Source organism: Stenella coeruleoalba, assembly GCF_951394435.1.
Source record: "Stenella coeruleoalba genome assembly, chromosome: 6".
Taxonomy (NCBI): domain Eukaryota; kingdom Metazoa; phylum Chordata; class Mammalia; order Artiodactyla; family Delphinidae; genus Stenella; species Stenella coeruleoalba.
In genome coordinates, this window is record NC_137151.1 from 72,517,979 (window position 1) to 72,529,812 (window position 11,834).

An 11,834-nucleotide genomic window follows, 5' to 3' on the forward strand; every position below is an offset into this window, starting at 1 on the left:
TCTCCATTCCCCCATCTCTGCATTTCCAAATCCTACTTATTCTTCAAAGCTCAGTTACAATACCGCCTTCATAAAGCCATTATTAAAAAACAAAATTCAACTGAGTAAATTCCAAAGATCTTATTGTCTTTATTCAATGATTCATGAGTTGGGCAGTGTCCCATCTAGCAGATAGAAAGGAGCTCCAAGGAGCTGTACAAAATGGAAGACTTTTATAGGCAGAAGTGGGCAGGACAAGGAAAGAGCAAACTACCTCACATTTCTTTGGTGGATGGAAGGGGTCTATCAGGTGGATTACCTCACTAGTGCTGACCAGGAAATTCCAGACTGACTGGTTAAGATCACATTCCTGGGCGAAGTTGTAACTGCAATTAGGTTAGGTACTAAGTCTTGGTTTTTTGACATGGGCTTAGCACAGGTGACTCCATTTGGGGCCTGTTGTCTCTTTTTTAACAATTCCCATCCTTTGGGCAGTTTAACTGAGAGGTATGACAAGAAAAATTTAAGGTGTTAGTGCTATTCTCGGCTACTGCTCTGTAGTTCTCACAGCTTTTAGTGATCCTCTGTGTGGTATTCACAGGTCATGACTTCAGGCTCACAATTTTTTAGTTGGTCATTGTCTTCATTCATTTTCTGGCATTCCAGTCTTAGGGAGGTCATTTGCTTAGTGGTTAATGGCTGCAAACATGCATTTAAGGCTTTTGAGAGAATACAACATGCCAGGGAGACTACCATGACTATCATTAGTAGGATAATTCCCAATGTCTGGAGTGTACCTCAGAGCCACGGTCCCCAAGACTCGAACCAATGAAAATCAAATAAGTCAAAGAAAGAACTAGACGAAGGAGTCACCCTTTTAAGCCAGTGGCTTGATTAGTGATCGTATGTAACTGAGTTTCAAGTTCTGCAGAAGTGTTAATTCAGGTGCAGCAGGTGGTATTAGCTACAGAACAGGTATCTCCTTGTGCAGCTAAAAGATAATCAAGGGCTATCTTATTATCAAGAACCAACTTTGGCCAGAAAGTCCAAGGACTGTTGTTGGGCAGCTATTTTCTTAGCAGTAGATTCCACAATACTTTCAGAGTTAAGGAGACGTTCCTGATCATAGCCTCATTCCCATTTACTCCTAACCAGGGAAGTGGGGACCTGCCAAAGGAAGAGAATTCTGAATCATGAAAAATGCCTGGTAGGTCCTTTCTAACCCGATGATGCAAAATTCAGGGGTGTTGGCCAGTGAGGTTTCTCAGTTTGATTGTGGACTATTTAGGGACATGGTTAGATAACTTAAGAGGTGTGTTCCCAGTTATACACTAGCCATTTAGGCATCCATAGGCCAAAGGGGAATGATAACCACCACATACAAAGATAAATCTTGTTGGGGCACAAACCGCTTCCACTGAAGTGGCACTGTTAATGGCTTCATTTGCAGAAATTGTTGAATTTGCCCATTCAAGCCAGGGGTCAGTTAGGCTTTCAGTGCATTCAGGAAGTAAATCTCCTAGCCTGAAATAAAAAGTTTTTCCAGACTCTAGATACCCTCCTTAGCAATGGCTTGGGAGATGTGGACAATAGTGTTATCTTTCTAGGTCAATGCCAGAGTAAAGAGAAGAAGGAGAAGAAAGGGTTTCACGAAGTCTTGATCCAGCGTCTTGAGAGGAAGCAGTCTACCTCTAAGTCGGCTACCTCTCTTCCTAGTCCATTTGACTTGAATACAGCTGTGAGATGTATACCTAAGGTTCAAATCCCTGAAGTTTCGCTGCCATCTAGGTAGTTAGGAGGATCTGATATAGTTCAAGGGCATTCTATGTTCTTAGTGATTCCAAATCAGAAAAGGGGGAGAAAATTGGAAATGTAGCAAGATATTTGAGGAAACTATAAGACTTTGGAATCCAGACCAGTTTATAGGTATATAGCAAAACCTTAAAGACAATTAACAGAACTAGAATATAATAGCTACAAAGGTGCAAACATAATTTTTCTCTCTACAGTTTCCCCCATTAAAAAAAAGATAAAGTTAAACCAATTTGTCTGCATTAAACTTACAGTGACTGACCATATAAACTTTGGTCATATCTGAGTCCATGTATATCTCTCTCAAATATGACATTCCAGTCAAAGCCTTGGTAATATAGCCCATGTTTCCAATTGTGTCCTGTTACAAGGAGAACTGATTCATACTGAACTTACGCAAATAGCTAACTCTATTGCTGTGGAAGAATACTCAAGAATTTTCTAATTATAGAGGGATGAGGTAGGGAGAAAAAGTAAATGTTTCATCTGTGTTTACAAAGGTATACTTTGCCAAATTGCTACATGTCATGTATAAATTAAGAGAAAAGGTTTCCTTAAATCTGGGGAAAAAAACCATTAAGGAACCAGCAATGTTTCAAACAAAAAGTCATAAAAAATTATAGTCATCCTCCTCAGTTCGTTCAGTCCCATGTAATTAACACTTATTTTGCTTGAATCCAGTTTTTCCATTAGTTCTGGAAGTTCTTACCCAGTTCAGTTTTATGATCTTATAGTTACTAGAAACCTGTACTTCAAAGTCCTTTCCATGAATCTCCTTAAAGGTGAAGCACTTTTGCAAGAACACTTTTGCAAAAGCATCAGAGTAAAACAATTACTCTGTAAGTGATAAAAGACATAAAAAATGGACATGGTTAAAGATCTAAAAAAGAAAAAAGAAGAAAAGAAAAAAAAAGATCTGATGAGAGTTTTTTACAACTTAATTGACAAGGAAATTTGGTTATTTCTGTGACATACACATTTTAAGATAATAATTGTGACTGGTTACATTAGACCAGAACATATCAGATTTCCAAGAATTTCTCTCAATTTCTGGAACACTTATAACATATACCTATACAAATACAACATAAGGAAGGCTTAATATTACTTCTTATTTGACAACGCTTCTCATGTAATTTAACATATCAAATAAGCCTAATTAGTTTAACCTCTCCCTTTCTATAAGGAGAAAGAACAAATCTTTTGTGATTTTCCAGGGACCCTCTGGGAAATCCTAAAGTTAGTTATAAATCAAAAAGAATTTATTTAGAATTTGATTTTGGGAAGTCTGTAAACAAATATCAAAAGATTTTAAAACAATTGGTCATATAGGATCATAGGTCACTGTGAAACAATACTTAGCCATTTAACCATAGTGACAAAGACTTTGAATGCGAATACAGAAGGTTACATAGTTCTGAGCAAAACTTAGCTCTTTTAATAGCAAGAAGACTAGGTTTACTCAAGTAATCAAAGACCTGATAAAAACAACAAACACAGGAAATTATTTTGATAAGACACAGAATCTTTGCTCTCTAGACAGATCACTTAAAAGGTAAAAAAAAACCTTTGTTTACAACGTCATATTAAGAGCAGACCAACAATCCAAAAAAATCCTGTCCTTTCAACAGTGAGAAAACCAAATTTTAATATTGTACCAGCTTACTTTTGATATTAAAACTCATTCACTTAAATAAATTCATTTTAATCTTAGCCAGCTTGACTACATGTAAAATTCTATCCCCAAGATTCCTTTTCCACAAACCTTTACAATTTTGTCTTGTTTTTCCTCTTTCTCATTCTGAAATAACCAGTCTCACTTTAGGACAAAATTACTTTCTTTTTCTTCAACAAAAATGCATCTCTATTCCTTATACCTTCTTTTACTGAAAACATACATCCTACTTTCCTTGCAGATGGAGATGTTTCCCTTATTATTTCTAGTAGCTTTAATTATATATATATGTAAACATATATAAATATATGTATATATATGTGTAAACAATTGTGAACTGTCTGTTATATTAGCATTCTAATGACAAATTTATAAATACTTTTTATAATTTCTAGAAACATATGCTTTCTCATAGTAAAGTTTTCAGTGTGGCATGAAACATGTTTACTAATAAATCCAAGTATCTTTAGTCCTCTGGGAAAGGAAGCAAATGTAGAAAAGCCTGTGCTCAGCAACTAATGTTTTAGCATTTTATCTCACTTGGAAATGATCTAGATATATAATAACTATCCATCATTTAATTTAACTTAGCAAAACCTTAAGGTTTCAGTTTACCAAAAAGATTTGGGGAAACTATTTTAAAAGTTCACCTAAAAACTTCTATCCTGTTTATATCTATTAAATTCACTTACTCGGGATAATTATGTTTAGACTACCTGCAGAAATTTCATGAGACATTAGACAAAGTCAGCTGTCATCCCAAGCTATTTTTCTTGCTGACAAATTGTGTAACAAAGATTACATGAACTTGTTTGACCAAGAAACCTAAGTAGGATAAGTATGCCTCCATTATTTTAATGCTGATAATTCTGAAGACATACTTCTTTTAATTAATCCAACAACCTTAAACTAGCTTTTATTTACCAAAAATTATTTCAAATCATGTGAACTTGAAAAAACAAGTAGAGTTCTTTTACAAATTAATTTTGGTACTACCATCCAAAGGTAGAAAGTACTACACATCTATTACACACACACACACACACACACACACACACACACACACACACACGCAAACATATAGACAGATGAAAACAGAGATATTATAGCTTCTGTTTTAAAATTACTGCCATGGATCAGGTATAATAATACAAAACTTACTAGTTATAAAAGAAGTTGGATCAATGTTTTCTGGTAGATGAAATAAGTTAAGGTTACCTGCTCAGATGGCTAGAGCTTTTTACTAATATTTGTGGAGAAGAATATAAGAGATTTTTCATTTGCTTAAGTTTAAAATGACCTCCCCTTCCACTTTTTTGTTCTAATGAGAATTACCTCCCTGAAGTTTATATTTTAAAGAGATGACTTAGATAAGAGTTCTTGGAGCATTTCTGGTTTTGTAAAGGTTCATAAGAAAAGAACAGTTGTTTTTAATTCTTCAAGGAATTGGGTTGCAAGTTAAATGACATCATAGGTTGTTCCACCCATCTTTAGAAGGTTTTTCTTTTTCTTTGTGTACATAGTTTTATTTTAGCTTAGTGGAGGAGGCCTAAAAAAATTCCTATCAGGGCCTGAATATCAGCTTTTAGACTGGCCAATTTCTGACCACAGAGCTGCTTAAAAATCCTTCTAAATATCTTGTCCATTTTCAGCCAGGACAAACAGTAGATATTTCTGGAAGTGCTAAACAACTCCTTTGTTGTCCCCAAAGAAGGTGCAAAAGATATTTTATTTTTCTCTCTCTATTGGGTGCTGTAGACAAAGATCTGGGAGAGTGCGCTCTGGTAAGTATTCTCACCCTTAGCAGGCTTGGCTTCTGTCAGTTTTTCCAGGACCACATCTGCAGGCTCTGAGTGGGGTTTAAAGTAGAGAGTGTAGCTCCAGTATTTACCAGAATTTGGCAAGGTTTTCCACTGATTTTAATTCTAGTTTCCCTTGGCTATTTAAGGGAATAACGTAACAGTTTACCAGAAAATCCCTCAGAGTCTCATCAACTCTGGGAGGGGCCCATACAGGGGCCCTCCTTTGAGGGTCGATATGAGGGCGCTCATACCTACAAGTCTGTTGAAAATTATTCATAGGCTGTTTGAGGACATTATCTTTTCCAGAGTCCCAAGTGACTATACAACTGAGACATCAACCCCTGAGTCAGCATTTAACGATAGACCCCCTCCTAGGAGACTGTGATGTAGTGGACCCAAGCATCCAAGCTGGCCTTGGAGCCGTTATAACTTTAAAGTCAATAGCTTTGGTGGATTTTTGTTTACAATCTTGTTCCAAAGTCCTTTCAAAGTGTTCAGCTACGGTCACAAGTTCAGTCAAACAGGTAGCCAGCCTCCCATCCCATTTTTTTGTCTTTTTATTAATCCACTCACCTCAGGACATAATCCATCTACAAATAGGGTAGCTAGAGCAGGTTGGGTGACCTCACCTATTGTATGAAACGCAGAAAGCTGTAGGAAGAGCGCTTCCAGATGAGCTTTAAAGTCTGTCACAGATTCATCTTTCTTTTGTTTGCATGTCTGAATAACAGACCAAGGAAGACTCTAGGAACGACTCTTAAAAGATCAGTTTCTGGGGCTTCCCTGGTGGCACAGTGGTTGAGAGTCCGCCTGCCGATGCAGGGGACACAGGTTCGTGCCCCGGTCCAGGAAGATCCCACATGCCGCGGAGCGGCTGGGCCTGTGAGCCATGGCTGCTGAGCCTGCGCGTTCGGAGCCTGTGCTCCACAACGGGAGAGGCCCGCGTACCGCAAAAAAAAAAAAAAAAAAAATCAGTTTCTAATTTGAGAGCATTTTATGGTCCATAGGGGACCATGCTGAAGATTGAGGATCTCAAATTATCATCCTCAGCGTTTTTCATTTTGCTTCCTTCATTTTTGTGCTTCACCAGATTCTACCAGCATGTGCACGAGCTGATAAAGATCTGACAGACCAGGGTCATAGCCCCGATAATGACTCTAAATTCTTCAAAAAACTTTTGAAGTGCTTGTTTTTTAATCCTCTCTGGGTTTAGCAAATTCTTTAAGTGTGGCCCTTAGTTCAGTCTTTGACCAAGGAGTGAAAGATACCTGAGGAGAATTGCCTGCAACCTTGGGTGGTTTTATTTTAAACTGCTTAATAGCCTCTTCAGAATGGAAAAGCAGTTCAGACAGAGAATTAGTGGAACGTGAATACTCAGGTAAATGAGGATAGAGAGGAACAGTAGGAGCCATGCCAGTCTTACAGTCTTTTATTTTAGGTACCTCTTGTGTCTTGAATTTTTTATTAGCCTTTGCAATGAATCTTTCAATGAAGTTATTTTGGAATCATGAAGCCTTTTGGAGCCTTCTGCATACCCATTAAGATATGTATCTCATTCTGTTTAATTTGGGAACGCTTGCTTTCAAGTTCACTTCATTAGATCTTGTCTAACTGGAACATTCTTCATAATGGCCACTGTAATCCTAGCTTGTTTTTAGTAAGATTTTGCCATTTTTGTAAAAATCTACAGCTTCCAGGTCAATTTACTTAGACATAAAATAAGCAGGTGTGCTGGAAGGTGGTGTGCTTAACTCTTTAGAATTTTAGAATTTAAGAGTTATTAATTAATTTTAAATTTTATTATTTTTTAATTATTTATGTATTTATTTAGCTAAGCTTTTGGAGTCAAACTAATACTAAAAAGGGAAGGTGCTGCTTGGTTGGGAATTGTGTGGTGTTTTACAGTGTACTTCATTGCCTGCAAATTTTCTTGAGGTTGGCTGGTGACCTAGTGTCCACCTACCCATACTATGGCCAACTTATCCTAACACAGGAGTGTTAGAGTTTGGTGGCAAGTACTCTAATAGCTTTTAAGTGTTCAATCCATGCCCACCAATTTTTGTGGCTTTTAGGCTTCCAAGATCCTTGTCAATAATAGCCTTTCATACAAAACAAAACAAACATGTGAACCTTAATATACCACCTAGTAACCAAAGAAATGTTACTGCAGACTGGCCAACAGAAGGCACTGTGCACACTGCCAGCCATTCCCAATGTGGAACGGGGGTTGGGGAGAGAATTGAAACAAGAGACCCCAAAGAATGGGGACTGCAAGCTGATTCCAAACAAATGGGAAACTGCAGACTAAATTGCCAACAGTTACCAGTGTGGAATCTGGTCACAGAACCAAGGGCTAAGATTTCCAATCAAATGGGGAACTGAAAACTGAACCAAGGGCTAAGGGTTAGTTCTGGGTGGAACTGTCTGCTAGCTTAAACTGACCTGCCCTGGGCTGGAAAGCCAATTAAATCAGGAGCTCAATCCAAAGAGAGTGAAACTCAGAACCAAGAGGAACTTACCCATGGCCTTCGGAAATGGCAGGAAGACAGAGAACTCAGTGGGTTTGTGGAATACCATGCCTGTGTTTCTTGTTGTCTTGAAGCCATCAGAAGTTCACTTCAGATCCCACTGCTGCCACCAAATCTGTTAAAAAAAATATTCAACTGAGTAAATTTTATAGATTTTATTGGCTTTGTTCAGTGATTCATGAATTGGGTAGCATCCCATGTAGCGGACAGAAAGGAGATGTACAAAATGCAAGGCTTTTATAAGCAGAAGGGGGCAGGACAAGGAAAGAGCAGATTACCTCATCTTTCTCTGGAGGATGGAAGGGGTCTAACAAGTGGATTACCTCATTAGTGCTGACCAGGAAATTCCAGACTGACCAGTTAAGATTATATTCCTGGGGGAGGTTGAAACCTCAATTAAGTTAGGTATTAAGTCTTGATTGGTCACATGGCTTAACACAAGTGACTCCATTTGGGGTCTGTTGTCTCTTTTTTTTAAACACTAACAATGAATGCTTTGCTCTGCCCTGCCCTCCTAAGAAGTTCCTGCTGTAGCTCCTGAGTTTTCATAGGTCTTTATATATACCTCTCTTATGACACTGAACATTTACTTTGTGTATTAAAGTTATTGGTATTAATAATAATAAACATTCTTTATTAAAAATGTAATGCATTATTTCATTTTATCTTCCTAATGACTCTATCCCCATTTTGCAAGTTAGGAAACTGAAGCATGAAAAGGTTAAATAACTTATCCAGGAATGTGTAAGTGGTGGAGTCTGGGTTCAAATGAATAGAGCCTAGAGCCCATACTTCTAACCACTACTACACAAGACACTACTGTGGTTACTAGATTAGGAGCTCCTGGATGGCAAAAATCCTTGTATGCTCCATCTTTGCCTCTCCCAAAGTACCTAATGCCACTCATTGCCCTTTAACGTTGCTCAGTAAAAAGAAGCACATATTTGGTCAAATGTCCCTTTTCTCTCATCAGTAGGTGGATAAATTAGTGGCTGTTACATGGTGTTTAATGCAAATACTGCAGTTTCATTTCCCCACCGCTCCACCTCCCCCTTTCTCTGTTTTTTCTCCTTCTCTTCCCCCAGCCTGTGGAGAAGGTAATATTGTTGGGAAGAGCAGAAGGGGCTTCTTTCTACTCTAAGGAGAGCTTGGAGGAGCTCTCCTAGGGACTAGACACTTCCTGAGTAATATTCAGGCAGCAGACCTTTTTAGCTGGCAAATGCTCTACAGTTTGCAACCTCAGGTCATTCCAGAGAATGAACCTTTTGAAATAAACACAGAGGAATGGGACCTTTTATTATCTCCAGATGGGACTGTGCAGCCTTGGAAGCTGTAGAAGTAGTTCTGCTATGCCTGGATCGCACTTTTCTTATCTTCCAAAAGGAAAGAAAGTTCCTTTCACTGAGAAATGGTAAATAGTGTTAATTAAAAGCCAACTTGGATTAAATTCTGCAGATTGACCCCACCCTACTCAATCCATATTTTTCTAGTTTACGTTTTATTTAACTTAGCATCCCTCTCATCTTTTAAAAATATGATACTAGGTTGAGTTGAAAACACACACACACACTCACACACACACACACACACACACACACACGTAAAACTGTCGTTTTTGAGTAGTTTTTGAGTTATCCAGGTTTAGATGTTATTTTATAGAACAAGGATGAAATCTGAAAGTGGAATGTCCTTTAGGGTATACTAGAAAAGGAAGTAGGTTAAAGCATATCTGTAGTAGTTTTATTTTTCACTCTGTTAGTGGTGGCCAGCTGGGCAGCTTCCACATAGAAGATGCCCAATAAACATTTATTGAATGAACTCCATACTTAAAAATTTTGGGCTATAACATTATAAAATATAATTTCAAAATGGATGATGCCACCTATTGGTGAAGATAAAATATAAAACGATCACTAACATAATAAGTTACTTTATGTTTCCCAATCATTTGTTACTTACTCCCATAGAGATTATAAGAATAATTGAGGAGCTGGAAGGAATAAATTGCTTGGTCCATACAGACATGAATCACTAATGTTTTCATTTGGTTGCTCTCTACTGGGTGCCTATTAAGTGCACAATACTTAGGAAGATTCTAGAGAAGTGAAGACATAGCACCTGACTTCAAGGAGCATCTTATCTAGTTGGAAAGAAAAGACCTATCTCCTGAGAATAGTCAGCAAATAAAAAAAAAACAGTAAATAACCTGGGGCTTCCCTGGTGGCGCAGTGGTTGAGAGTCCGCCTGCCGATGCAGGGGACACGGGTTCGTGCCCCGGTCCGGGAAGATCCCATATGCCGCGGAGCGGTTGGGCCCGTGAGCCATGGCCGCTGAGCCTGCGCGTCCGGAGCCTGTGCTCCACAACGGGAGAGGCCCGCGTACCGCAAAAAATAAATAAATAAATAAATAAAAATAAAAAATAACCTGACATTAAAATGCATGATGTTCATTCCATGTATATGGTTATATTTTATTTATTATATGCTAAACGTACTTTTGAGACTCACAGGGAAGAAATAAGTCTGTTTTGCTTACCACTTACCCCAGGACTAGCACATCACTTAGAAGACAATTGATAAACACTATTGAATAATTGAATAATTTAGGTCTCATGGTTAAATACACGTAGTTTAGAGAATATTTTAAATCCTGACTAGCAAAATAGATCAGAAAATACATGTGAACACAGGAAGTCATATGGAGGAAGTGGGGTTTGAGTTCTGGAAAATCCCTCAAGGGATTTATAACCTAATACAGATGAAGCCATCAGTGTAGGGAGATCTCTTGTAATCTTGGATTTGTGTTTGAACTGGAGATTTTTTGTGGTTTGCTGTGTCAACCCACGCTTTTTCCTCAGTCGATGACTGAGTTTTTGCTCAATCCTGGTGAAGTCCAAAAGCAAAGGAAATAGTGGGTAGTTGCAAGGCTGTAAACATACATTTTACTCATGAAGTCTTACGGGCATTTGGCCTAGAAAGGTTTTTTCTTTCTCTCTTCCTCCAGCCCAGCTATGTGCTTCAAAGTATTCCTATAATATTTGGTAATATATATCAAGAGTCTTAAAATGGTCGAACCTTTTGATCTAGTATTTCTCCTTCTAAGAAAGTATGCTAAGGATATAATCAGGAATGTGAACAAATGCTTTCTGGAACAAAGGGAAAAATCTATAGTCAATATGGAAGCAGTTAAGTTTTGCTACAGATTTAAGTTCTCGCACGATATTAAAAAATATGGCGCATGTAGGTTATCCCTGAATGCAAGGATTACAGGTTGTTTTGATTTTACTCTAGTGTTAAGAAAGTCCTTGAAATTTAGTGGATGAAATTTAGCTCATCCATTCTGGTTATTTCTGCTTTCATTGTCTTTGACTAGACTACTTTACAACTCAGTAGAGAAAGAGGGTTAACATTTAGAAAATTGATAGTAGTGCAAATGTTTTCTGTCCATAGCTATGTAAACGATTTCTATTAATGTAATGCAAATGAATTTTGCCTGGTAGATAATATAAATCTCTGTATATCAAATCATTTGAACTGCCTATAACATCTTACTGGTTTCCTCAGTAATTGAGTTAAATAAAATCTTTAATATGTGTTAATTTGATATTTACATGAGTCATGATTTTACCTTTTACCTAGCTTTTCAAAAGCTATCCTTAACACTATATATTTCCTAGATTTTCTACAATAAACATGTGTTGCCAATTTTTTAAAAATATTTATTTATTTATTAATTATTTTTGGCTGTGTCGGTCTTCGTTGCGGCATGTAGACTTCTCTCTAGTTGTGGCGGGCGGGCTACAAAGCACATGGGCTCTGTAGTTGCAGCAAGCAGGCTTAGTTACCCCGCAGCATGTGGGAGCTTAGTTCCCTGACCAGAGATTGAACCCCTGTCACCTGCATTGGAAGGCGGATTCTTAACCACTGGACCACCAGGGAAGTCCCTGTGTTGCCAACTTTTAATTTAAGTACATTATACATGCATATCAAATTAAAACATGCATGTTTTAACGAAGTATGTATGCATGCATACATAAGT

General features: G+C 37.8%; 1 protein-coding gene across 1 annotated transcript in view; it reads right to left on the reverse strand.

Moving 5' to 3' along the window:
• The window catches only part of NFE2L2 (NFE2 like bZIP transcription factor 2), a 76,833-nt gene extending 69,027 nt beyond the window's left edge, over positions 1-7,806 (reverse strand). Inside the window, exon 1 of the mRNA XM_079923545.1 lies at positions 7,788-7,806. The gene's annotated coding sequence lies outside the window, so the exon portion shown is untranslated. The remainder of the gene's footprint in view (positions 1-7,787) is intronic.
• Between the last annotated feature and the right edge of the window lie 4,028 nt (positions 7,807-11,834).